The sequence below is a fragment of the Theropithecus gelada genome, chromosome 2, assembly GCF_003255815.1.
Source record: "Theropithecus gelada isolate Dixy chromosome 2, Tgel_1.0, whole genome shotgun sequence".
NCBI classification, from domain to species: Eukaryota; Metazoa; Chordata; class Mammalia; order Primates; family Cercopithecidae; genus Theropithecus; species Theropithecus gelada.
In genome coordinates, this window is record NC_037669.1 from 123424795 (window position 1) to 123452495 (window position 27701).

The 27701-nt window shown below is 38.2% G+C and overlaps 1 protein-coding gene across 1 annotated transcript in view; it reads left to right on the top strand.

Annotated features, from left to right (window-relative positions):
* WDR49 (WD repeat domain 49) overlaps positions 1-27701 on the top strand; it is a 186375-nt gene that overhangs the window by 59459 nt on the left and 99215 nt on the right. The window lies entirely within an intron of this gene.

Here is a 27701-nt window from a genome sequence, read left to right on the forward strand (position 1 = left end):
TGGTTTGAGTGCCAGTTCAGCCATAGTAAAATAGAACACCAAGTAGATTTCTTAGGTTTTTGACTATAGCCCTGGTTCCTGGACAGCATCTCTCGACCTGCCTGGAACCTGAGGGAACTAACTGCCCTGAAGGGAAGGACACAAGGCTGTCTGCTTAACCACCTGGTGGCCATAGAGCCCCAAAGCCTTGGGAAAACATAGGTGGTAGCCAGGTAGTGGTTACAGCAGGTCTTTGGCAAGACCCAGTGCTGTGCTGGCTTCATATCTGACCCAGCATAGTCTCAGTGGTGATGGCCATATAAGTGCCTGTGTCACTCCACCCTCAACCCAAAGTGGCTCAGAATAGAGAGAGAGAGAGAGAGACTCTATTAGTTTGGTAGAAAGTAAGGTGAGAGAACAAGAGCCTGTCTAGTAATCTGGACACTTCTGGATTTTATGCAAGATTCCAAACTGGACCTTTATGAGTCTGCAAGAACTATAGCATTACTGGGCTTGGAGTGCTCCCTAATGAAGATACAGATATATCACAACACTCAAGTCCTTTCAATATCTGGAAAGCCTCTCAAAAAAGAATGGTGTATTAGTCCATTTTCACACTGCTACAAAGAACTACCTGAGACCGGGTAATTTATAAAGAAAAGAAGTTTAATTGATTCATGTTTCCACACGGCTGGGGAGCCCTCAGGAAGCTTACAATCATGGTGGAAGGTGAAGGGGAAGCAAGCACATCTTCCATGGCAGCAGGAGAAAAAGAGTGGGGTGGGGGAACCACCATGCACTTTTAAACAATAAGATCTCATGAGAACTCACTTACATCATGAGAACAGCATGAGGAAACTACCCCAACGATCCAATCACCTCCCTACCTTGACACATGGGAATTACAATTTGAGATGAGATTTGGGTGGGGACACAGAGTCAAATCACATCATTCCACCCTGGCTCTTCCCAAACCTTATGTCCTTCTCACATTTCTTTTTTCTTTTCTTTTTTTTTTTTTTTTTCGGTGGGGGTGATGGAGTCTTGCTCTGTCACCAGGCTGGAGTGCAGTGGTGTGACCTTGACTCACTGCAAACTCTGCCTCCCAGGTTCAAGAAATTCTCCTACCTCAGTCTGCAGAGTATCTGGGACTACAGGCACCTGCCACCATGCCCAGCTAATTTTTTGTATTTTTAGTAAAGACGGGGTTCACCATGTTAGCCAAGATGGTCTCGATCTCCTGACCTTGTGATCTGCCCGCCTCACCTCCCAAAGTGCTGGCAGCCACTGTCCCCAGCCCAACCTTCTCACATTTCAAAACACAATCATGCCTTTCCAATGGTCCCCCAAAGTCTTAACTCATTCCAATATTAACCGAAAAGCCTAAGTCCAAAGTCTTATCTGAGACAAGGCAAGTCCTTTCTGCCTATGAACCTGCAAAAGCTAAAGCAATTTAGCAACTTCCAAGATACAATGGGGATACAGGCATTGAGTAAATGTTACCATTCTAACAGGGAGAAGTGGGCCACAACAAAGGGGCTACAGGCCCCATGCAAGTCCAAAACCCAACAAGACAGTCACTGAACCTTAAAGTTCCAAAATTTCCTTTTACTCCATGTCTCACATACAGGACATGCAAAAGCAAGGGGTGGGCTCCCTGACCTTGGGCAGATTTGCTCCTGTGGCTCTGCAGGGTACAGTCCTTGTGGCTGTTTTACAAGCTGGTGTTGAGTGTGTGTGGCTTTTTCAGGTTCATGACACACCTGAAAGGGTACATTCACCCTTCTGGGGTCTAGAGGATGGTGACCCTCTTCTCACAGCTCTACTAGTCAGTGCCCCAGAGGGACTGTCTGTGGGAGCTCCAACCCCACATTTCTCCTCTGAACTGCCTTAGTGGAGGTTTTTTATGAGGGCTCCCTGCACCCAACTTTTGCCTGGACATCCAGGCATTTTTGTTCATCCTCTGAAATCTATGCAGAGGCTCCCAAAGCTCAATTCTTGTTTTCTGTATGCCCACAGGCTCAACACCATGTGGAAGCTGCCAATGCTTGGAGCTTGCACCCTTTGAAGTCACAGCCCTAGCTGTACCTTGGCCCCTTTTAGCCAAGGCTAGAGCTAGAGCAGCTGGGATGCAGGGTACCATTCCTTGAGGCTGCACAGAGGCAGCAGGACCCTGGGCCAGGTCCATGAAACCATTTTTCCCTCCTAGGACTTTGGGCCTGTGATGAAGATCTCTGAAATGCCCTGAAGACATTTTCCCCATTGTCTTGGCTATTAACATTTGGCTCCTTGTTACTTATGTAAATTTCTGCAGCCAGCTTGATTTTTCCCTAAAAAATGGATTTTGCTTTTCTACCACATGATTAGGTTGCAAATTTTCCACACTTTTATGCTCTGCTTCCCTTTAAACATAATTTCCAACTTCAGACCATCTCTTTGGGAATGAATATGACTGTATGCTTTCAGAAAAAGCCAGGTCATATCTTGAATGCTTTACTGCTTTGAAATGTCTTCTGCCAGACACTCTAAATAATCTCTCTGAAGTTCAAAGTTCTACACATCTCTAGAGCAGGGGCAAAATGCCATAAGTCTCTTTGGTAAAGAATAGGAAGAGTGACCTTTGCTCCAGTTTCCAATAAGGTCCGCATCTCCATCTGAGACCACCTCAGCATGAACTTCATTGTCCATATCACTATCAGCATTTTGGTCAAAACAATTTGACAAGTCTCTAAGAAGTCCCAAATGTTTCCACATCTTCCTGTCTTCTTCTGAGCCCTTCAAACTTTTCCAACCTTTGCCCATTACCCAGTTCCTATGTTGCTTCCACACTTCCAGGTATCTTTATAGCAGCACCCCACTATCTCAGTGCCAATTTTCTGTATTAGTTTGTTCTCACATTGCTACAAGGAAGTACCTGAGATTGGGTAACTTATAAAGAAAAGAGGTTTCATTGGCTCACAGTTGCCATGGCTGGGGAGACTTCAGGAAACTAAAATCATGGAAGAAGGTGAAGGGGAAGCAAGGCACATCTTACATGGTAGCAGGAGAGGCAGAATGAGAGATGGAGACCACTGCACACTTTTAAACCATCAGATCTTGTGACAACTCTCTCACTATCATGAGAACAGCATAGGGGAACCTCCCCCATGATCCAGTCATCTACAACTAGGTCCTTCCCTCAGCACATGGGGATTACAATTTGAGATGAGATTTGGGTAGAAACACAGAGCCAACCATATCAGATAGCTACAAATAAGCCAAGACAGTGAAGACTACAATAAATACTTAACTCTTTGATGCCCAGACACCAAAGAACAGCTACTAACATCAACACCATCCAGGAAAACATGACCTCACTAAATGAACTAAATAAGGCATAATAACACATCCTGGAGAAACAGAGATATGTGACCATTCAGACGGAGAATTCAAAATTGCTGTGTTGAGGAAACTCAAAGATATTCAAGATAACACAGAGAAGGAATTCAGAATTCTATCAGATAAATTTAACAAAGAGATTAACATTATTTTAAAAATCAGGCAGAAATTCTAAAGTCGAAAAATGGAATTGACAAACTGAAGAATGTGTCAGTCTCTTAATAGCAGAATCAATCAAGCAGAAGAAGGTAGTGAGCTTGAAGACAGGATATTTAGAAATGCAGTCAGAGGAGGCAAAAGGAAAAAGAATAAAAATGAATGGAGCACACCTGCAAGATCTAGAAAATAGCCTCAACAAGGCAAATCTAAGAGTTATTGGACTTAAAGAGGAGGTTGAGAGAGAAACAAGGTAGAAAGTTTATTCGAAGGGATAATAACAGAGAACTTCCTAAACCTAGCAAGACATATCAGTGTCCAAATACAAGAAGGTTATAGAACACCAAGCTGATTTAACCCAAAGAAGACTAATGCGAGGCATTTAGTAATCAAACTCTCAAAGGTCAAGGATAAAGGAATAATCCTAAGAGCAGCAAGAGAAAAGAAACAAATAACATAACATGGAGTTTCAATATGTCTGGCAGCAACATTTTCAGGAGAGAATGCATGACATATTTAAAGTTCTGAAGGAAAATAACATATCTGGCAAAAATATCCTTCAAACATGAAGAAGAAATAAAGACCTTCCCAGACAAACAAAAGCTGAAGGATTTCATCAATACCAGACCTGTCCTACAAGAAGTGCTAGGGGGAGTTCTTCAATCTGAAAGAAAGGAATGTTAATGAGCAATAAGAAATCATCTGGCCGGGAGCAGCCGCTCACGCTTGTAATCCGAGCACTTTGGGAGGCCGACATGGGCGGATTGCGAGGTCAAAAGATGGAGACCATCCTGGCCAACATGGTGAAAACCCGTCTCTACTAAAAATACAAAAATTACCTGGGCATGGTGGTGTGCACCTGTAGTCCCAGCTACTCGGGAGGCTGAGGCAGAAGAATTGCTTGAACCCAAGAGGTGGAGGTGTCAGTGAGCGGAGATGGTGCTACTGCACTCCAGCCTGGCGACAGAGTGAGACTCCATCTAAAAAAAAAAAAAAAAAAGAAAAGAAAAGAAAAAGAAAAAAAAAAAAAGAAATCATCTAACAGTACAAAAGTCAGTGGTAATAGTAAGTACCCAAAAAACCACAGAATATAACCCTGTAACTGTGCTGTGTAAACTATTCTTATCTGAAGTAGAAAGATTAAATGATGAACTAATCAAAAATAACTACAATAACTTTTAAGACATAGTACAATAAGATATAAATAGAAACAACAGAAAGTTAAGTGGGAGGATGAAGTTAAGGCATAGAGTCTTTATTAGTTTTCTTTTTGCTTGTTGGTTTGTTTATGCGAACAGTGTTAAGTTGCTGTCAGTTTAAAATAATAGATTATAAGATAGTATTTTCAAGCCTCATGGTAACCTCTAACCAAAAATCATACAATGAATACACAAAAAAATGCAAAACAAGAAACTAAATCATATGACCAGTGACAGTCATCTTTACTGTAAGGAAGACAGGAAGGAACGAAAGAAGGAAGAGAAGACCACAAGACAAGAAAACAACACAATGACAATAGTAAGTCCTTATTTATCAATAATAGCATTGAATGTAAATGGACTAAACTGTCCAATCAAAGGACATAGTAGAGTGATTGGATAAAAAAATAACAAGACCCAATTATCTATTGCCTACAAGAAACACACTTTACCTATAAAGACACACATTGACTGAAAATAAAGGAAGGAAAAATAATATTGCATGCCAATGGAATACAAAGAAGAGCAGGAGTTGCTATATTCATATCAGACAAAATAGATTTCAGGCCAAACCTATAAGGGACAAAGAAATCATTATATAATGATAAATAAATTAGTTCAGCAAGAGAATATAACAATTGTAAATATATGTGTACCCAAGACGGGAGCAGCCAGATATATAAAGCAAATTTTATTAGAGTTAAATGGAGAGATAGACCACAATACAACAATAGCTGGAGACATCAACACCCATTTTTCAGCATTGAGAAGATCTGAAAATCAACAAAGAAACATCAGACTTTACACTATAGAAGAAAGGGGCCTAATAGATATTTATAGAACATTTCATCCAACTGCTGCAGAATACAAAATCTTTTTCTGACTACATGAATCATTCTCAAAGATAGACCATATGTTAGGTCACGAAACAAGTCTTGAAACATTCAAAAAATTTAAATAATAGCAAGCATCTTCTCTGATCACAAGGGACTAAAACTAGAAATCAATAACAAGAGTAATTTTGAAAACTGCAAATACATGGAAATTAAACAATATTCTCCTGAATTACCAGTGTGTCAATAAAGAAACTAAGAAGGAAATTGAAAAATTACTTGAAACAAATGATTATGGAAACATGGCATACCAAAACCTGTGGGATACAGTGAGAGGAGTACTAAAAGAGACGTTTATAGCTATCATCAAAAAAGAGAAAAAACTTCAAATAAACAACCCAATGGTGCCTCTTAAATAATTCAAAAAACGAGAACAAACCAAACCCCAAATCTGTAGAAGAAAAAATAAAGATCAGAGCAGCAACAAATGAAGTCGATATGAAGAAAGAATACAAAGATCAATGAAATAAAAAATTGGTTTTGGAAAAGATAAACAAAATTGACAAACCTTTAGCCAGACTAAGAAAAAAAGAGAGAAAACCCAAATAAAATAAATAAAAGTACAGATGAAAAAGGATATATTATTACTGACATCACTGACATTCAAATGATTATTAATGGCTACTATGAGCCACTATATGTTAATAATTTGACAAATCTGGAAGAAATGGATAAATTCCTAGACGTATGCAAACTACCAAGATTAAACCCTAAAAAATTTCAAAACCTGAACAGACCAATAACAAGTAATGAGACTGAAGCCATAGAAAAAAGCCTCTCAACAACGAAAAGCCTAGGACCTAAGGTCTTCGATGCTGAATTTTACGAAACATTAAAAGAAGAACTAGTACCAATCCTATTCCACTAAATAAGGGAGGAAGGAATACTTCCAAACTCATTCTACAAAGCCATTATTACCCTGATACCAAAACCAGACACAGACACATCAAAAAAGAAAACTATAGATCGATAGCCCTCATGAACATTGATGCAAAAATCCTCAACAAAATACTATCAATCAACATTTAACAACATGTTTAAAAGATCATTCATTATGGCCAAATGGGATTTATCCCAGGAATGCAAGAATGGTTCAACATTTGCAAATCAATCAATTTGATACATGATGTCAATGGAATGAAGGACAAAAACTAAATAATCATTTCAATTGATGCTGAAAAAGCATTTGATAAAATTCAACATCTCTTCATGATTTAAAAGACTCAAAAGGTTTTAATTTAGAAGAAACATAACTCAACATAATAAAAGCCATATATAAAAGACCAACAGCTAGTATCATATTGAAATGGGAGAAAGCTGAAAGCCTCCCACCTAAGATCTGGAACACAAGAATGCCCACTATGTTATTCAATATAGTACTGTAAGTCTAGCTAGAATAATCAGACCAGAGAAATATAAAAAGGGCATCCAAATTGGAAAAGAAGAAGTCACATTATCCTTATTTGCAGATAATAAAATCTTGTGTTTGGAAAAACTACTCCACCAAAGAACATTAGAATGGTAAGCAAATTCAGTAAAGTTGCAGGATACAAAATCAACATAATCAGTTGCATTTCTACATGCCAACAACAAACAATCTGAAAATCAATAAAGTAATCCCACTTAGAATAGCTACAAATAAAATTAAATGTCTAGGAATAAACTTAACCAAAAAAGTGAAGGATTTGTATGAAGAAAAGTATAAAACATTAATGCAAGACATTGAAGAAGCTACAAAAATGGAAAGATATTACATGTTCATGGTTTAGAAGAATAAACATTGTTAAAATATCCATATTGCCAAAAGCAATCTACAGATTTAATGCAATCCCTATCAAAATACCAATGACATTCTTCACAGAAATAGAAAAAACAATCCTAAAATTTATGTAGAATCACAGAAAACCCAGAATAGCCAAGGCTATCCTAAGCAAACAGAACAAAAGTGAAGGAATCACACTAACTGACTTCAAGTTATACTGTGGAGCTGTAATAACCAAAATGCATGACATTGGCATACAAACAAACACATAGACCAGTGGAATAGAATGGAGAACCCAGAAATAAATTCATCGATCTACAGTGAATTCATTTTAGACAGTGGTGCTAATAACATATATTGAGAAAAAGACAGTTTCTTCAATAAATAGTGCTGGGTAAATTGAATATCTATATGCAGAAGATAAAATTAGACACCTAAAGCTTGTCATTTACAAAAATTAAATCCAAATTGATTATATATTTAAAACTGATACCTCAAACTATGAATCTGCTAAATAAAAACATTGGGGAAACTCTCCAGCATATTGGACTAGGCAAAAATTTCTTGAGCAATACCCCAAAAGCAAAGGAAACCAAAGAAAAAAATGGGCCAGTGGGATCACATTAAGTTAAAATGCTTCTGCACAGCAAAGTATACAATCAGTAAAGTGAAGAGACAACCCACAGAATGGGAGAAAATATTTACAAACTATCCATCCGACAAGGGATTAATAACAAGAATGTACAAGGAGCTCAAACAACTCTAGGAAAAAAAATCTAATCATCTGATTAAAAGTGGGCTAAATACCTGAACAGACATTTCTCAAAAGAACACAAATGGCAAACAGGCATATGAAAAGGTGCTCAACACTATTTATTATCAGAGAAATGCAAATCAAAATTACAATGAGATATCATGTCACCCCAGTTAAAAATGGCTTATATCCAAAAGACAGGCAATAACAAATGCTGGTGAGGATGTGGATAAAAGGGTACTCTCACGCACTGTTGGTAGGAATGTAAATTGGTAAAACCACTATAATAGACCTAAAAATTGAGCTGCCATATGATCCAGCATTCCCACTGCTAGGTTTATACTCCAAAGAAAAGAAATCAGTATATTGTATGGATATCTGCTCTTCCATGTTTACTGTAGCACTGTTAACAATAACCAAAATTAGGAAGCAACCCCAATGTCCATCAGAAGATAAATGGATTAAGAAAATGTGGTATTTATAAACAGTAGGGTACTATTCAGTCATAAAAAAGAGTGAGATCCTGTCATTTGCAATAACATGGTTGGAACTGGAGGTCATTATGCTGAGTGAAATAAGCCTGTTAGAGAAGGAAAACTTTAAGTGTTCTCACTTATTTGTGGGAGCTAAAAATTAAAACAATTGAACTGATGGAGATAGAAGAAGAATGGTTATTAGAGGCTGGGAAAGGTAGTGGTGGGGGAGGTTGGAGAGGAAGTGAGTATGGTTAATGAGTACAAAAAATAGAAAGAATTAAGAGGACCTAGTGTTTGCTAGCACAACAGAGTGACTATAGTCAAAAATAGTTTAATTGTACATTTACAATATTTAAAATAATATAACTGGATTGCTTATAACACACAGGATAAATGCTTGAGGTGATAGCTACTCCATTTACCCTGATGTAATTATTATGCAGTGTGTATCTGTATCAGAATATCTCATGTAATCAATAAATATATACACCTACTCTGTATCCACCAAAATAAAAATAAAATTAATTAGAAAAAATAAAAAGAGGGCTGCCGTGGTACCTCACGCTTGTAATCCCAGCACTGTAGGAAGCCGAGGTGGGTGGATCACTCAAGCCCAGGAATTCAAGATCAGCCTGGGTAATATGGAAAAAACCCATCTCTACAAAAAATACAAAAATTAGTGGGCATAGTTGTGCACACCTGTAGTCCCAGCTACCAGAAAGACTGAGGTAAGACAATCATCTGAGCCTGGTAGGTTGAGGCTGCAGTCAGGCATGATCATACCATTGCACTCCAGCCTGGGTGACAGAGAGGGACCCTGTCTCAAAAAAGAAAAAATGAACAAAAAAAGTTCGGTGTCTTTTCAGCTTGTATTCTTGGTATTTATCACAGTGCCTGGCACCTTGTAGTGCTTATTCAATAGTTACATGTTGACAGCTTGAAGTGAAGACATATTACTTTGAGTCTAAAGTACCAAAGAAACTTGAGTGAAACCTTTTATGATGCCTGAGTTAGATTTAGCTGGCCTACTTTTTGAGATCTTTTAGCACTTTGTTTCATTTCCATTATTGAATTTAACACAATCTGACTTGGATACCAGAGCATTGTATATGTATATTTTGTTTTTCATTAGATTCTGATTGCTTGAAGGTAAAAATTATTTGTTGAATTTATTTTTGTGTTTCCCAAGACCTAGAAAATATTAATGTATTAAATACATGTTGAATACAATATATGAAACCATATAATTATCAACTAAATGATAGGATTCATCAGGTTAGGGGCAATGTCTTTCTGGAATTATGCCATATATCTACCAGGTCCCCAATAACTTGTAGTTAAATAAGAGAATCTTTATCAAATATATATATGAAACAAGTATCAGATATTTTATCATTACAGACTTCTATGAGAGGTTTTATAATGTAAAAGCAAGTGAAAAAATGTCTTTAGAGTCACAGTTGATTATGTACAGCCATCATCAATGCTAAGACTACCTGGCCTCTTCTAAAAACAGTTTATCTTTCTATTTTTGTTTTGTTTGCATTATGTTATAATGAAGCTTATCATGCTGTCTTTCTGTTAGTCTAAACCTATTTCACTTTAATAAATGCACCATGATCTCAGTCTTTATGTCCTTACAACAAACAACAATGCATTCCGCCACCAGGGCAAGCCTCTGCTTTACTGCCATCAAATTCTTGTGGATATTTTATAGGACTGGGGCTAAGTTAGAAAAAATGAAAACACATTTATGTTTTCAAGAGCTTTTGATTGAAACATGTTTTGGTCAATGAATTGCTGAATTAGAAGATCTGTAGACAAAGCAATTTAGATCTACAAAATTTTCTGCAAAAATGATCTGAAACTTCATTTCTTTTTTGGAAATCTTCTCTACTGCTACTTTCCAGTGATGATTAAAGAGTTCAGTTGTATTTTGCTTTGAACTCCTAAACTGATTCTCTTGAGATGGCATTCACTGGCGCTGAGGCCCTGCTGAGGGCAAGTAACTTGGTCATTTGGAGAGGAACCACCATGCGGAGTAAAAAAGATTTTCAAAGCCTATGTCAAACCTCTCTGCTGGAGATTGACATTCAGCCTGTGAGCCTAATTCAGTTTTTTCATTACTCCTAACTATTCTCCCCTAGGCCACTAATCCTGATTTGGTCAGAGGAAGCAAATCAGTCTGTGACTTTATCCTTTGTTTGAGGTTCTGCTTTTTCTCAGAACCTGGCTTCTATATTGTAGACCTATGGTTGGTAAGAATATAATCAGACTTTTGTGTGGAATGACTACATCTTACCCATTTGTCTTCTTTTCTTTTTTCCACACTGTTCCCCACCCCGACTTCCATCTATCCATCCAGAAACCAAGCATTTTCATTTAAAGTACACCAGTAAATGGATTAATGCCATCCTATAAAAATTACAAATGATGAGGAAGCATGTAGTGCAAAAAGTAAATATTCCTTATGATCATTTCACCTTCAAATCAATTTCTTTCCCAAGGAATAGCTATTAACCACCCTTGATGTATATCTTCTTATATTGTTTTGCTATATACTTAATATGTTATACTTAATAATATATAATATCATTATAATAAAATACAACTTTAATATGTTATTGTATATTATCCTATGAGTGTGAACAAATACAGGGTAGTATTTATTATTAGTTTTTATGTAAACGGTATCATATGACACATATTTTTCACAATTTGCTTTTTCCTAAACGGTATCGCTTGAAGATCTTTATAGATAGACACATAGATATACATATATCTGCATATTTTGGCTATATAATAATTCATGGTATGGATGGCCATAATTTAACTACTTAATCACTTATTGATTGAAAGAAATATTGTTTCTAAGTTTTTTACCTTTGTTAGCCATGATACACACACACACGCGCACACACACACACGCGTGCACACACACACCCCTTTAAGACCTCTTACGGTTTTTTTTTTTTTTTTGGTAATAAGTTTCTAGAAGTTATGCTACTATTAGATGTCAAAGGCTTTCCATAAATATTGCCTATTACAGTGAAGAAATGTACCCATAGGCATGCTCATCAGAGGTATAGGAAAGTGCTTGTTTTCCCATACTCTTGTCAACAGTGAAAATGGGTTCATTTTTGTGTGTGAACCTGATGAGCAAAAACTAGGGTGAATTTCTTTTACAAATATTTATTGGCCATTTATATTTATTGATTTTTGTGCAATATTTGATCATGCCATTTATCCAAAGAAACTATTTCTTAGACTCAATTTTATACATATTTAAAACTTTTAAATGAAAAAAACAAAGTTTGAAAATTTATGCTTTAAAGAGACAAAATATTTGCAATGTGTATAACAAAGAAAAGACAACAAAAAATTTTAAGCTATTTCAATCAAGAAAAAGTCAAGACTTTTTAAAAAATGAGTCTAAGGAATGGTTTTCTTTATGGCTTTAAATTTTGTGTCTAGCTTAGACACAAAATATCTTCCACATCTCCTATTTGTAAGTTATTATAAAAATATTATTTATTTTCTGCTAATACTTTTTCTATTGTTGATTTTTTTTTTTGCATTTAACTTTATAGTTCATTTTTGTGTAGTTTTTTTCTACAAATGGTTGCCTAAGGTTATTTTTTGAATAATCTGTCTCTCCTACTGGTTTGAAATGCCATTGTTATCATCATCTGAATTACTATATATACATGAATTTGTTTGTATATGCTTTATTCTTTCCATTAATTTACTTATCTTTTCCTATGCTAATATACCATGGTTTAACCATTCTATCTTTATTGTGTATTTTGATGCCGGGTAGGGTAATTCCTACTTATTGTTTTTCTTTTTCCATTTGAACTATCCTCTGACATACTATCCTTCCAAGTAAATTTTAGGATCAATACCAATGTCCCATTCCCATGAAAAGCGCTATCAGTATTTGGATTGAAATTTCATTGAGTTTGGTAATGCTTGACATCTTTAAAACATTGAGAAAGAGCTCTCAATATTTCTCTGTTTATTCAGTCTTCACTAAATTCCGTAAAAATTGCATGCTTTAGTTTACATCCCATTCTATGTTCAGATTTGTTTCTCTGTATTTTAGGAGGCATTCTTATCATATTCTTGACTTTCTTGAGATTGTTTCTAATGGAGAGGAGGCCACTTTCTATATTACTCATACATTGGGTTTTAATTTCAACTAACTTTTTTCTAAAAGGTTTTTTTGAACTCTCTTGTAATTTTGGATAGTCTCTTGTTGCTTGTTCATTTAGGGGATCCTGACTTTTAACTCTTTAATGTTATACCTAATTATTTTACATTCTTGCTTATAATGAGAATATCTGGAGTTCTTTGTGTTCTTAATTTGAATATTTGCTATTCTGGTGATTCTTCCTCATAGTGACTAGTTTCCCTTTATGTTTGGTTATCTTTCTTGTTCCCTCATTTTTTACTGTTACTAATGTATAGTTATTCTGAGGAACTAAACTGAAGATGCTTTCTTCCAGAGAAGATTTGTGTTTGTTTCTGTAGGGTATAAATGTGCAAAACTACTGTCTTGAGGCTACTACATTCTACATCTCAGTTGCCCAGTTTAAGAGTCTCACTGCAATGGCTATATCTTGCTGGTGGACCAAGGCTTAGGCTTCTGGTTGTAGTTCTTTCCTTTATGTCTACCGTTACTGTCCCCATTTTAAGTTTGTTTCTTTTTCCCTTGTTTTGTTTTTGGACCCATGGAAATGCTTCTTACTTCCTGAAGGTCCAGCAAGGCAACAGAAAGTATGTTTTATTTGTGTGTGTGTGTGTGTGTGTGTGTGTGTGTTTAAATAGAGACAGGGTCTTTGTATGTTGTCCAGGCTGGTCTCAAATTCCTGGCATCAAACGATTTTTCCCACCTCAGTCTCCCAAAGTGCTGATTCCAGATGTGGCCACCACAGCCAGCCAAAAATTATGTTTTATTCAGAACTGTATTTCTTTGAAGCAGGAAGACCCCTTACAAAAACCTAGTTTTTAATGATAATTGAATCAGAATTCTCATGTTGTAGCTGCTTTTGATTTTTTTTTAAGTTGTTAGTATAAGTATTGAGTAAAAAAAGAATGTAAATTTAAAGTGTTTTAATTTGTAAATTAAAAGAGGAGCTGTCATCTTTGAAAGTTAAAAGACATTTTAAAGGCAAAGAAAAATTCTGTTAAGATTTTAATTTTATGTGAATAATGATAATTGCAAAGAATCAACCTGAGATTTATAAATTCTCCAAATGGGCTGGGCACAGTGGCTCAAGCCTGTAATCCCAGCACTTTGGGAGGCCGAGACGGGCAAATCACGAGGTCAGGAGATTGAGACCATCCTGGCTAACCCGGTGAAACCCCGTCTCTACTAAAAAATACAAAAAACTAGCCGGGCCAGGTGGCGGGCACCTGTAGTCCCAGCTACTCCAGAGGCTGAGGCAGGAGAATGGCGTAAACCCGGGAGGCAGAGCTTGCAGTGAGCTGAGATCTGGCCACTGCACTCCAGCCTGGGTGACAGAGCGAGACTCCACTTCAAAAAAAAAAAAAAAAAAAAAAAAAAATTCTCCAAATGAACTTCTGTCCTAAAAAAGGAACACACCTTAAATGAAATGTTGGCATTAGTTAAATTTATTGTAAATTTGTTTCTCTCTCTCTCTCTGTGGTGTGTGTGTGTGTGTGTGTGTGTGTGTGTGTTTGTTTTGAGACGAAGTCTCGCTTTGTTGCCCAGGCTGGAGTGCAGTGACCTTGGCTCACTTCAACCTCTGCTTCTCAGGCTCAAGCAATTCTCCTGCCTCAGCCTCCCATGTAGCTGGGATTACAGGCCTGCACCACCATGCCCAGCTACTTTTTTGTAGTTTTAGTAGAGACGTGATTTCACCATGTTGGCCAGGAAGGTCAACTCCTGACCTCAAGTGGTCTGCCTGCCTCGGCCTCCTACAGTGCTGGTATTACAGGCGTGAGCTACTGTGCCCAGCCAATTGCAAATTTGAACTGGGAAATCAATGAGATTTCTGCCCAACAATTCAGAGTTGTTAGAAAACGTTTTGCCTCTTTTAAGGTCAATGAAAAAATAAACAGACACATAATGGAAATTCGAGTCTTAGAGCTGTGTGTCTTCTCTCATTTCTGTTGAAGAGAACTAAAAAAATAGAAGATAATGGTTTTCACTCGTGTCCCTGTGAAGAGACCACAAAACAGCCTTTGTGTGAGCAATAAAGCTTTCTAATCACCTGAGTGCAGGCGGACTGAGTCTGAAAAGAGAGACAGCGAAGGGAGATGAGGGTAGGGCCGTTTTATAAGATTTAGGTGGGTAGTGGAAAATTATAGTCAAAGGGTGTTGTTCTCTGGTAGGCAGGGGCAGGGGTCACAAGGTGCTCAGTGGGGGAGTTTTTGAGCCAGGATGAGCCAGGAGAAGGGATTTCACAAGGTAGTGTCATCAGTTAAGGCAGAGACCAGCCATTTTCACTTCTTTTGTGGTGGAATGTCATCAGTTAAGGCAAGAACATGCCATTTTCACTTCTTTTGTGATTCTTCAATTACTTCAGGCCATCTGGATGTATACATACAGGTCACAGGGGATATGATGGCTTAGCTTGGGCTCAGAGGCCTGACATTCCTGTCTTCTTATATTAATAAGAAAAATAAAACAAAATTGTGTTGAAGTGTTGGGAAGGTGAACATTTTGGGGGGTGGTGTGGAAAGATAATGGGTGATGTTTCTCAGGGCTGCTTCAAGTGGGATTAGGGGCGGCATGGGAACCTAGAGTGGGAGGAGTCAAGTTGAAGGAGAATTTTGTGGTAAGAGGTGATATTGTGGGGTTGTTAAAAGGAGCATTTGTCGTATAGAATGATTGGTGATGGCCTGGAAATAGTTTTGGATGAATTGAGAAACTAAACGGAAGACGCAAGGTCTGAATAAGAGAAGGAGTAAAACAGATGTTAAAGGACTAAGAATTGGGAGGACCCAGGACATCCCATTAGAGAGTGCCCAAGGGGGTTCAGCATAATTACTTGCTTGGTTGGCAAGTTTAGGCTGTATCCTTGAGTTTTTTTATGTTGTCATATACCAGGCCAGATTGATTTAGGTAAAAACAACACTCTTCATTTAAAAATACGCAGAGTCCTTTTTTTTTTTTTTTTTTTTAAGCAGTGAGTAAGTCGAGGCCTCGGCAATTTTTGAGGAAAGAGAAATACCAAGCTAGCAATTGTTTGTTAAAGAAGGATTAGAAATGGCTAGGAGAGAGTGACTGAGATTGATAGTGTGGTGGAGATAGCTGGGGAGAGGTAGAGGTTGGCATAAGAACAGGAACGAGAATAAGAGTAAGTATAAAAGTAAAGAATAGGACTTCATCAGGGTGAACGTATTGGAGTGTGCTCTATCACTTAAGATCTTCTATCCACTTAAAGAGAGACTTAAGTGTGGCAGTTTGAGGTAAAACCAGGCGCTACTGAATACCAAGACTCTGAGAAACTGCTTGAGTGATTTGACTAGTAAAGGCCAGTCCGTTATCGGACTGTATAGAGGTGGGAAGGCCAAACCAAGGAATTATGTCTGACAGAAGGGAAGAAATGACCATGGTGGCCTTCTCAGATACTTTGGGAAAGGCCTCTACCCATCCAGTCAAAGTGTCTGCCCAGACCAAGAAGTATTTTAGTTTCCTGACTCGGGGCATGTGAGTAAAATTAATTTGCTAGTCCTGGGCATGGGCGAATCCCCGAACTTGATGCGTAGGGAAGGGAGGGGGCCTGAACAATCCCTGAGGGGTAGTAGAATAGCAGATGGAACACTGAGAATGATTTCCTTAAGGATAGATTTCCACGATGGAAAGGAAATGAGAGGTTCTAAGAGGTGGGCTAGAGGTTTGTAACCTACATGGAAGAGGTTATGAAATGATGACAGAAAAGAATGGGCCTGTGAGGCTGGAAGGAGATATTTTCGTTGGTCCAAGAGCCATTTGCCTTGTGTGGAAAGAGACTGATAGGTGGAAGTTTCAGTGGGGGAGTAAGTAGGAGTGGCCAGATGAGAAGGAGAAAAACTGCCGTGAGGGATAGAAGTTGGAATGCTAGCTGCTTTTTTAGCTACCTTATCAGCATAAGTGTTGTCCTGAGTGATGGCATCTGATGCCTTTTGATTGCCCTTGCAGTGAATGACTCCAGCTTCCTTTGGAAGTAAAGTGGCCTTGAGAAGCATTTTTATTAAAGAGGCATTAATAATGGAGGACCCTTGCATAGCGAGGACATTTCTTTCTGCCAATACAACAGCATTGTGGTGCAGGATATGGAAGGCATATGTAGAGTGTAGATCCTAAATATTGACATGTAGTCCATTTGCGAGAGCGAGGGTTTGAGTTAAGGCAATGAGTTGGGCTTGCTGAGAGGTAGTGGAGGCAGTGGAGCAGAGGTAGTGGTGCAGAGTGGTAGCCTCAATGATAGGTGTGGAAGATACTATAGCATAGCCTGCCTTTGCTGGTGAGTGGTGATTAGGCCTGGTGAAACTGCCATCAATAAACCAAATGTGATCAGGGTGAGGATCAGGAAAGAAGGAAATATGGGGAAATGGAGTGAATATCAGGTGGATCACAGAGACACAGTCATGGGGGTCGGGTGTGGTATCTGGAATAATGTGGGAGGCCAGATTGAAGTCCGGGCCAGGAACAATGGTAATTGTGGGAGACTCAACAAAGGGTGAGTATAGCTGAAGGAGCTGGGGAGCAGAAAGCATATGCATCAGGTGTGAGGAAGAAAATAGATTTTGGAAGTTATGAGAGCTGTAGAGAGTGAGTTGAGCATAGTTTGTGATTTTGAGGGCCTCTAAAAGTATTAGGGTGGCAGCAGCCGCTGCATGGAGACATGATGGCCAGCCTAAAACAGTAAGGTCAAGTTGTTTGGACGAAAAGGCTACAGGACACGGTCCCGGTCCTTGTATAAGAATTCCGATTGCACAACCCTGCACTTCAGCTGTGTGTAATGAAAAGGGTTGAGATGAGTCAGGGAGAACTAGTGTGGGAGCAGTCTCTAAAGTTATCTTCAAGGAACAAAAAGAGGAGTGGGGAAAGGATTTAGGATCTATGGGGTCAGCTAGATTTCCTTTTGTGAGTTTATATAATGGTTTTGTTAGGATGGCAAAACCAGGTATCTAAAGGTAAAAGTACCCAACCATGCCTAGGACGGAAAGGATTTGTCGTTTTGTAGAAGGTGTTGGGGTTTGAGAGATCAGTCGGACAGGATCAGCAAGGAGACCATGTGTGTTTTTATGAAGAATTATGCCTAGGTAGGTAATGGATGGAGAATAAATTTGAGCTTTGGAGAGGGATACCCAATATCATTTAGAGAATAAATGTTGAAGGAGCAGGAGGGTGTCTTGTTGGGAAGATTCAAAGGAGGGGCTATGAAGTAGAAGGTCATCAATATATTGAATAAGGTGAGAAGTGGAGGGGTGGAAAGAAAGTAAATCATGAGAAAGAGCTTGGCTGAAGTAATAAGGGCTGTCCCTGAAGGCTTGCAGCAGCACAGCCCAGGTAAGTTGCTGGGACTGCTGGGCGTCAGGGTCAGTCCAGGTAAAAGCAAAGAGAGGCTGGGATGAGGGGTGCAGGGGAATAGTGAAAAAAGCATCTTTAAGATCAAGAACAGAATAGTGAGTTGTGGAGGAAGGTATTGAGGACAAAAGAGTGAACGGGTTGGGCACTACAGGGTAGATAGGGAAAACAATTTGGTTGCTAAGGCACAGATCCTGAACTAACCTGTAAGACTTGTCTGGTTTTTGGACAGGTAAAATGGGGTAATTGTAAGGAGAGTTTATAGGTTTTAGAAACCCATGCTGTAGCAGGCGAGTGATAACAGGCTTTAATCCCTTTAAAGCCTGTTGTGGGATGGGATATTTTCGTTGAGCGGGGTAAGGGTGATTAGGTTTTAATGGGATAGTAATGGGCATGTTATCGGTTGCCAGGGAGGGTGTAGAGATGTCCCATACTTGCAGGTTAAGGTCGGGGGATACGAGAGGAAGATGCAAAGGAAACTTTGGGTTGGAAAGAAGGGCTGCAATGAGACATGGCTGTAGTCCAGGAATAGTCAGGGAAGCAGATAATGTTAAAATGTCTTAACCTAATAAGGGAGCTGGGCAGGTGGGGATAACTAAAAAGGAGTGTATAAAAGAATATTGTCCAAGTTGGCATGAGAGCTGGGGAGTTTTAAGAGGTTTAGAAGCCTGGCCATCAATACCACAGCAGTTATGGAGGCAAGGGAAACAGGCCCTTGAAAAGAAGGTAATGTGGAGTAGGTAGCCTCCATATTGATTAAGAAGGGGACAGACTTACCTTCTACCGTAAGTGTTACCTAAAGAGTCTGTGATGGTCCAGGAAGCTTCTGAGGCATTTGGGCAGAGTCAGCCTTCAGCTGCTAAGCCTAGAAGATCTGGGAAGGAGTCAGTCAGAGCCTTGGGCAAGTTGGACAGTCTAATTTCCAGTGGGGTCCTGCACAGATGGGACATGGCTTAGGAGGAATCCTGGGCTCTGGGCATTCCTTGACCTAGTGGCCAAATTTCTGGCACTTGAAGTAAGATCCTAGGGGAGGAGGTCCTGAAGGAAAACCTGACCACTGTGGCTTAGGTGTGTTGAAGTTCTTGTGTGCTGGAGATGTCCTGGCATTTCTCTCACAATGGAGGCAAGGAATTGCAACTCAGAAATATGTTGCTACCTGGCTGCCTCTACTCTATTATTGTACACCTTGAAGGTGGGGTTAATTAAGTCCTGTTGTGGGGCTTAAGGGCCGAAATCTAATTTTTGGAGCTTTTTTCTAGTGTCAGGAGCTGACTGGGTGATAAAATACATATTGAGGATTAGATGGCCTTCTGGCCTCTCTGGGTCTAGGGCGGTAAAGCGTCTAAGTGTTGTTACCAAATGGGCCATGAACTGGGTTGAGTTTTTATATTTGATGAAAAAGAGCCTAAACGCTAACTGATTTGGCAGAGGTCTGATAAAGAAAAAGGAGCATTAACCTTGGCTATGCCTTCAGCTCCAGCCACCTCTTTAAGAGGAAATTGCTGGCCAAGTGAGTTTTTATATTTGACGAAAAAGAGCCTAAACACTAACTGATTTGGGAGAGGTCGAATAAAGAAAAAAGGAGCATTAACCTTGACTATGCCTTTAGCTCCAGACACCTTTTTAAGAGGAAATTGCTGGGCAGGTGGGGGAGGGCTAGTCGCGGAGGGAAACTGTAAGCCGGACAGAGGGGGTGTGAGGAGGGGAGGTGATAAAAAGATTATAGGGTGGGGGGGCGGAGGCTGAGGAAGAATTGGGACCTGCCTTGGCCTGGCAAGGAGCAGCTTGGGGAGGAGGGTAGAGGTCAGATGGGTTTGTAGAAAAGGAAGATTGGAAAGTCTCCGCGATGCTTGGGATTGGGAGTGAGGGGACAGGCGGGAGGGAAAGAAGGAGGATTTGGGAGGAATCGCATTGGGAACAGAGACTAGGGAGGGAACGAAGTGTGGGAAATGCCTGAATGTAAGGCACCTCAGACCAGTTGCCCATTTTTTGACAAAAATTATCTAGGTCTTGTAGGATGGAGAAATCGAAAGTGCCATTTTCTGGCCATTTAGAGCCACTGTCAAGTTTGTATTGGGGCCAAGCGGTGTTGCAGAAGAAAAAATGGCATTTAGGTTTTAGGTCAGGTGAGAGTTGAAGAGGTTTTAAGTTTTTGATAACACAGGCTAAGGGAGAAGAGGGAGGAATGGAGGGTAGAGGGTTGCCCATAGTGAAGGAGGCAAGCCCAGAGAAAAGAGAGAGTAGAGACACAGAGAGAAGGGATGGGAGGTGCTTGCCCCCCAGAGAAGTGGTGCTTGCTGCTAAGGGTGAAAGACCAAGGCAGGTGTCCCCGCATGATCAGACACCTCTGAAATGTGGGTGAATAATGAAGCAGGCGTCCCTTGATTAACACCAAAGAAAGACTGTCTTCCCGAGCCCATGACTGGCGCTGGAGTTTTGAGTTCACCGATAAAACGCTACTCCTCTGTCTCTACCAGAAAAGGAAAGGAATTGAAATGTAGAGAAGGGAGAGATTGAAGGATGGTGCCAGGATTGAAAGGAGAAAGAGGTTGAGAGATAGTGAGAGAGGTTGGAGAAGAGAGTAAAGAGGCCGCTTACCTGGTTTTAAATTGGTGAGACGTTCCTTGGGCTGGTTGGTCTGAGGACCAGAGATCTTAGGAGGATCTTTCTTATGGAGCAAACAGCAAGAGGACAGGGGCTTGATCTCTCAAGGGAGGTCCCCCAATCCGAGTCATGGCACCAAATTTCGCTTGCGTCCATGTGAAGAGACCACCAACAGGCTTTGTGTGAGCAATAAACCTCTTTAATCACCTGGGTGCAGGCGGGCTGAGTCCGAAAACAGTCAGCGAAGGGAGATAGGGGTGGGACCGTTTTATAAGATTTGGGTGGGTAGTGGAAAATTACAGTCAAAGGGGGTTTTTCTCTGGTAGGCAGGGGCAGGGGGCGCTCAGTGGGGGAGCTTTTGAGCCAGGATGAGCCAGGAGAAGGGGTTTCACAAGGGAGTGTCATCAGTTAAGGCAGGGACTGGCCATTTTCACTTCTTTTGTGATTCTTCAGTTACTTCAGGACTTCCAGATGTACACATGCAGGTCACAGGGGATGTGATGGCTTAACCTGGGCTCAGAAGCCTGACAACAGTTATAGTAGCAATTTAAAGATAAATGGCAGAGGAGAAGATTTTAATTTCAAACTAGTATTTTAAGTTTGATTTCAGTCCTGGGAAAAAAAATAGCAAAAATCTTTTTTGAAGGAAGAACTGTTATATGACTTTAAGATAAAAATGTTAGCCAAGGTATTCAGTAGAATAGTTCTGCTAGCATACATCATGTCAAACAAAATTGTCTTTAAGCATTTACTGATTATGCTTTTGTGGATTACTGAAAGGCTTAACCTCTAAATAAATAAAATAGATTGTTAGTACATAAATGTGTGTTCAGGAAAAGCAATGCCCTCCATTCCTGTTATCCTATTATCTGCAAGTAGGCTATCATTTGTGTGGATTGCTCCTGGTGAGCTGGGCTGCTGTACTGCTGTACTCAAAAATCTCCTAGTAATACACACACACACACACACACACACACACACACGGAGGCATATACACACTCTCCGTTTTTTCTTATTGTTATTTTATATCTATCTCTTACAGGATGAGAGGAGTTAGTAAATGCTTGGTAAAGCCAAGCAGGTCTCCTTTAAATGGAGTCATCTAAGTCTGTTTTCTACTTCTCCTTCACTTTTATGCCTTTATGAGGAAATTACAAATTGTTTTATTTTCTGACTACTTTGAATTAAACATGTTGCTAGTATGTAAATAATACTGATTTGGATTTAAAAGTGCACTGAAAATAGATTTTCTGTCCATTCACACATCTATTTATACCCCTACCTATATCTATGAAGTTATCCATTTATAAATGTAATATTTGTACCACAGAAGAAACGCTTTATTTCTTTATTTACTTATTTATTTATTATAGCTCTGTGATGCCTATGTGAATAATAGTGATTCTGCCCATCTCTGGCGGGAGTAGGGGATTGTTCAGCAAAGCTAGACTGAAAACACGGTGATGTCCTACATTTCTTTGATTCAATCCTCACAATGTACCTTTTTAAATTTGTTTGAAATATTGCTATTTTAGAGTATTTAGATATTACATTGTAGACAAATTTGACAGAACTCCAGAGCTGGTAGAGGCCCCTTCAGCAGAAAGATGAGCAAATGGAAAGATAAAAATCACATACCTGAACTGACTCGGATGAAAACTAGGATTGGGTGTCTGGAGTCTCAATCCATTGATTTCTAGATCTATAGTATATAAATAATACAATATTCACTTGTAATATTGCATTGCTAAGAGGTTAACAGTTAAAAGAAGATAAAGATTATGCAAGAAAATGTCATCATTATTTGAAAAGCTATATGATATTACTAATTAAGGCAACATTTATTTGCCTTAATATAAAATCATAAACTTAGGTGCTTATTCTTGCTAATATAAAAGTGAACATGAAATACAGAGCCCCCAAACATGCCCATTCATGGACTTGATTTAGTAAGTCTGAGTTTAGACAGATATCACAAGTTCTCAGATACAGTGATGTAAATAGATACAGATCAATTTAAATAAAACTTTGTAGATAATAAAAATTACAAAAAGTATTCCATTGTAATTTTTAAGCTTAAAGGTTTGTGAATCTATTTTTCTACTAAGAATAAAGAAAACCTTTCTAGGATATCTGAAATGAAAATTGAAATTAAACATACTCCTTTCTGAACTGTGGTTTAATTCTAATCCAGAAGTCAACTTGAATATAAAAGAAGGTGAGAATGCAGGATTCTCAAATAATGACTAGATATTTAAATGACATTTTTGTCAAAGGACTTGATTAATAAAACTGAATTAATGTGAGGGCTTTTATGATTAAAAGGATATAGACTGATTAAAAAAGAAGGGGAATACAATTATTTGGTTTAAAGCCAAGCTATGCGATATTACTAATTAAGCTGAAGGAAAGATTTCTTTTTCAAGGAGATTATTATTGACCTTAAAACAAAACAGAGAAGTTAGGTATAATACAAAGGAAATGCCTGGGAAAAAATTAAAAAGAAATACTAATATCTGAGCCCCATCCTCAGAGATTCTGATTTAATCGGTCTGGGAAAGAGTCAAAGCATAAGAGATTTCTAGAACATCATAGTTGTTTCTAAAGTCAAGTTTAAGAACCACTGGTAGGAAAAATTAAGAACATAAGAGAGGTCATATACCGTCACCCATTTTATGCTTTCATGGCTGTACTTCACTGCTGTTGCTTAATTCTCAGCAGAAAGCAAAATTAGAGAATTAAAGATGGAAGGTAAACTTAGTGGGATCATTAATTGAGAGAGTTTAGGGTTCCCCAGAGGAAGAAGAACAGTAAACATTAATTTAAAAAATTAATGAATGTGCACATTCTGATAAAAATATTTCTAGTTTTAATTCCTGACAACAAGAAGTAACCTGTTGTAGACTAGACAGGTTATGACTCACCTGTTTTTAATTTATCATATAATTTATGTTACTAAATGTCAGTGAAATATAAAATCCAATATAAATTACTTAACACAATGAAAAATGATTCTGGAGAAATTATAGTTCATTAATACTGTGGAGTTATTGTCAATGTGTACTCAACTATACCCTATATTATTATTCTGACATGAAGTTAGTTTCTGTTTCTTAGAAGGGTCCGTACTGAACAAGACAGGATTTTGAATAATGAAGGCATGACTATCATTAGTAATGTAAGTATTTGAGAATTATCTAAATATGTCTAATTTTATAACTAACATTCAAAATAAAAGCTTATCAATTCTATTTATATTTAGAACAGAATTCATATATTTTTTAAGATAAGCATTTCCTGGAGAGCTGCCAGAATGTTTTAAACTTTTTTTTTTTTAAGTGATGATTAAAAACCCAAATGAGTTCTTTAATAAAAATCTTTGGCAAGAAAACCCAATTTTCTCTATGAATCTATATTTTTCGGGTCAGAGGGATTGGTGATGTGCTTTACTAAGTAGAGATTAACTAGGCTAGTTCAAGTTTGTTATAAGGGCTGGTAGTTAGAGTAAATGGAGACATTACCCTATGCTAGAAGCATAATTATTTTGCAAGATATTTTAAAAAGTCCTGTAAATTTTCATTGTGGATTATGGGAGATCTGCAATTGGGTAAATAAATATGTGGAAGTGAAGGAGACTTTTTATGTGGGAGTGTTGTATTCTTGGGCCTATCCTGTTTGATCTTTTCATCAATGATCTGGGTATAGACAGAGTGAGCCACAATCTTTAATTCAAAAAATATTTATCGAACACTGCCTATGTCTGTATTAGCCCATTCTCACACTGCTATAAAGAATTACCTGAGACTGGGTAATTTATAAAGGAATGATGAGGAACTGACTCACAGTTCCACATGGCTAAGGAGGCCTCAGTAACATACAATTATGGCAGAAGGTGAAGGGAATCAAGGGCCTTCTTAACATGGCTGTAGGAGAGAGAATTGCAAGCAGGGGAAATGCCAGATGCTTACAAAACCATCAGATCTCGTAAAAACTCATGCACTATCATGAGAACAGCATGGGAAAAATTGCCCCCATGGTCCAATCGCCTCCCACCAGGTCTCTCCCTCAACACCTGGAGATTATAATTCAAGATGAGATTTGAGTGGTGACACATGGCACAAAGCCTAACCATATCAATGTCTTATGGGATATGTGGAGAAATCAGGGAGGAATTGTCAATATAATTAAATTAGGATTCAAAATGATATTATCACTTGAAACTCTACATCAAAAATAGGAAAAATTTTAGTCTTAATTAAAAAATGTATTTTTGGAAACAGGAGAGTAGACATCTGGCTTGGTTATTTGTTCATGGGAATAATATGTAGAATTTTGCTCAATTAAGACATCAAGGCAAGTGAAAAGCATGAAGGGGAGGCTTAATCAGCTAACGCAAAAATAGGCTGCCTTAAAGAAATAATAGCACCTGTAATGATTAGAACACAGTGGAAATATTGGCTCAATTCTGGGTGACTTCCTTAAAGCAGATCCTTAAAGATTTTTGGGTGCTTACAGATAGTGTTAAATTAATGGGTCAATAATTAATGTATAAACATATTTAAAATTATGACCCCAACAGGCCAAAAAAAATTAAAATGCTAACTTGGGAGATATGGGAGGAGAAAGGGAGAAAAGGAGTATAAGTAATTTTTCTTCTTCTTTCTGAGTCACTAGATATAGTTATATATAAAGTATATACACTACACACACATATATACACACACATGTGTGCACAATTATATTATTTAGTGTTACGGAAAAAATCATAACCCAGAAAGAATTAAAGAGTAAAAGAAGGCCATCTCTAAGGATTGGGACTGGAGTAGAATATATGAGTTGAGATAAAAGCCTTCTGGCGCTATTTGACTTTATACAATGGACACATCTTACTATGGTTTTTAAAAGTAAACAAGGTCTGGATGACGACCCTCCCCTAGAGAGAAAGCGGAAACAAAGTCATTGAGAGAATCAAGTGGCCATCATGGTAATACATGAGCACCATGGTAGGTGGTAGTGAGATCTGAAAACTGATATTGAAATGGTTAAAGGAATTGGGATCATTTAACCTGGAGAAAAGGTGTAAGAGGAAGCTTATGCAGGTGTGAGAAGAGGGTAAGGTAGAATGAAAAGGTAAAAGAAGATGTCTTTGGATGAACATATTTAATAATTACTGTAAGGATTCCTATCTTGTAGATTCCTAGGACCTGTTGGTATATTTGTGAGGTGTGTCTATGTACCCAAATAAATTATATGTAAAATTTTATGTATATATGAGTATATGCATTTGATGAGTTGGGATAGAACTATCATTTTCAATAGATTTTTTTCCCCCAAAGGGATATATGATTTAAAATAGGTTAAAAACTATAAGGTTGCTTGCCTTATGGGGTAATAAGGACTCATCTAAACAGAAACTATCTTCTATAGATAATTTAGAAATATTTTTCAGGTTGGATAGACTAGTTTATTTGAAATAACATTTTCTGCTTTTTAGGTTCTAATATTTACACAATGAAAAAATAAAATAGACATAATAAGGAACATTCACTGAACACATTACAGGTTTGTCATCATGTTAAGTGCTTGATACAGACTTTCATTTAATTCTCATAGTATTAGGTGAGGTAGAAACTACATTAAAAACTCAGATGAAAAAAAAATTACTGGACGTCCCCCTGTTAGTAAGGAATAGAACTGAGATTAGAACCCAGGAAATCTGACCCTAGGTTACAAAGATATGGTTAAAATAAAAGCCCTGTGATGCTTCTAGATTTTGTACAACAGACACATTCTAAATGTTTTTTAAAAGTAAACAAGGTCTTGATGACTTGCTTGATATCCCCTTTTGGAGAGGTTTTTTTACTGCCTCAATAGCCTCTCTTAATTCTGTACCACTACTGATAGCACCAACACTTGCACCACAAAGCTATCTTTCTGTTTTCTTCCTGGGACACTTAGTGAGACTCACCTTCTTTGGAATGAAGGGAGCCATGAGAAAATAGAAGAAAAGGAAAAACAACTTTTTAATGTCTGTTGAATCTAAAGCAACCTATTTCTTGAGCAAGGATTCAGTGTTTGCCTTCTACTAGCCATTGGTAAATGCATGCCATTTATGTGTCTTGAAGGTATTTGAACAAGAATTTAATATCTATGGTTATATGAACTTGACCTCATTTAACGCCACTTCTTTTATTTTACCAAAAATACATATATACATATACACACACACACACATATATATGCGTATATAGCTATATGCACATATATAGATACATATATCTACACACACATATATACATATATATGTATACACACGTATATATATAGACAGAGAGAGAGGGAGAGAGAACTGTATTAGTTTTCTATTGCTAGTATAACACATGAGCAAAAACTTAGTAGCTTGAAACAGCACAAACTTGTTTTGTGTTCTGTAGGTTAGAATTTGACATGAGTCTCATCCTTTCCGGTGGCTCTGGGGGAGAAACCATTCCCTTGTCTTTTCAAGCTTCCTTGGATCATGGCCCTCTTCAAAGCCAGCAAGACTAGGAAGAGTCCTCATATTGCACCACTCTAATCATTTTTCTGCCTCCCTCTTTCACATTTAAAGACCTTTGTGATTGGACTCACCCAAATAATCCAGGACAATCTCACCATCTCAAAGTCCTTAATTTAGTCATATCTGCAGAATCTCTTTTGCCACCTAAGATAACATATTCACAGGTTCTAGCAATTAGGATACGGACATCTTTGGGGGACTATTATTCTGCCCACCACAAACACATACTAAATGCCAAGCCTTATACCAAGGACTGAAAGAGAACCCAGTCCCTTTCCTGGAGGAGCTTACAATTTAGGAGATATTTAAACAGGTGACTGAAATACAAAATAATAGGTGCTATGACAGAATTGAGAACCAGTTATCACACTGTGGAGGAAACAACTGTCTGCCTGGTATT